The sequence below is a fragment of the Triticum dicoccoides genome, unplaced genomic scaffold, assembly GCF_002162155.2.
Source record: "Triticum dicoccoides isolate Atlit2015 ecotype Zavitan unplaced genomic scaffold, WEW_v2.0 scaffold6472, whole genome shotgun sequence".
NCBI classification, from domain to species: domain Eukaryota; kingdom Viridiplantae; phylum Streptophyta; class Magnoliopsida; order Poales; family Poaceae; genus Triticum; species Triticum dicoccoides.
The window spans coordinates 1-981 of NW_021288850.1; the positions used below are offsets into that span (position 1 = coordinate 1).

The 981-nt window shown below is 51.6% G+C and overlaps 2 non-coding genes across 2 annotated transcripts; both read right to left on the reverse strand.

Annotated features, from left to right (window-relative positions):
- Window positions 1-337: 337 nt before the first annotated feature.
- LOC119347348 lies at window positions 338-456 on the reverse strand. The gene has a single exon (XR_005168283.1). It is a non-coding gene; the product is annotated as a 5S ribosomal RNA (ribosomal RNA).
- Window positions 457-753: 297 nt separating this feature from the next.
- Window positions 754-872, reverse strand: LOC119347347. Its single transcript, XR_005168282.1, has one exon. It is a non-coding gene; the product is annotated as a 5S ribosomal RNA (ribosomal RNA).
- Window positions 873-981: the final 109 nt, after the last annotated feature.

A 981-nucleotide genomic window follows, 5' to 3' on the forward strand; every position in this document is an offset into this window, starting at 1 on the left:
TGATGGGATCCGGTGCTTTAGTGCTGGTATGATCGCATCCGACATGTTACCCCGGTCTTCGTCCCTTATCCTTGCCCCTCCCAGCTCCACTACAAAGACGATTGTACATTGCTTTGGCCGCTCCCTCTCAACTACGGAGACGAGTTTAACGCGGTTTCCACCCCTCCCTCTCAACCGCACCAGTGCACGCTTGCCGCGCCACAACGCCGACGCTGGACCCGTGAATCGTGAGCACCCAGCTATGACTTACCGCACTCGTGCAAAATAATAAAACACGGTAAATATATTACTTACACGTGCGTTTTGTTTTGCAATCGGCGCGAAAAAAATTAAAAAAGGAATGCCACACGAGGACTTCCCAGGAGGTCACCCATCCTAGTACTACTCTCGCCTAAGCACGCTTAACTTCGGAGTTCTGATGGGATCCGGTGCTTTAGTGCTGGTATGATCGCATTCGACATGTTACCCCGGTCTTCTTCCCTTATCCTTGCCCCTCCCAGCTCCACTACAAAGACGATTGTACATTGCTTTGGCCGCTCCCTCTCAACTACGGAGACGAGTTTAACGTGGTTTTCACCCCTCCCTCTCAACCGCACCAGTGCACGCTTGCCGCGCCACAACGCCGACGCTGGACCCGTGAATCGTGAGCACCCAGCTATGACTTACCGCACTCGTGCAAAATAATAAAACACGGTAAATATATTACTTACACGTGCGTTTTGTTTTGCAAGCGGCGCGAAAAAAATTAAAAAGGGAATGCAACACGAGGACTTCCCAGGAGGTCACCCATCCTAGTACTACTCTCGCCCAAGCACGCTTAACTTCGGAGTTCTGATGGGATCCGGTGCTTTAGTGCTGGTATGATCGCATCCGACATGTTACCCCGGTCTTCGTCCCTTATCCTTGCCCCTCCCAGCTCCACTACAAAGACGATTGTACATTGCTTTGGCCGCTCCCTCTCAACTACGGAGACGAGTTTAA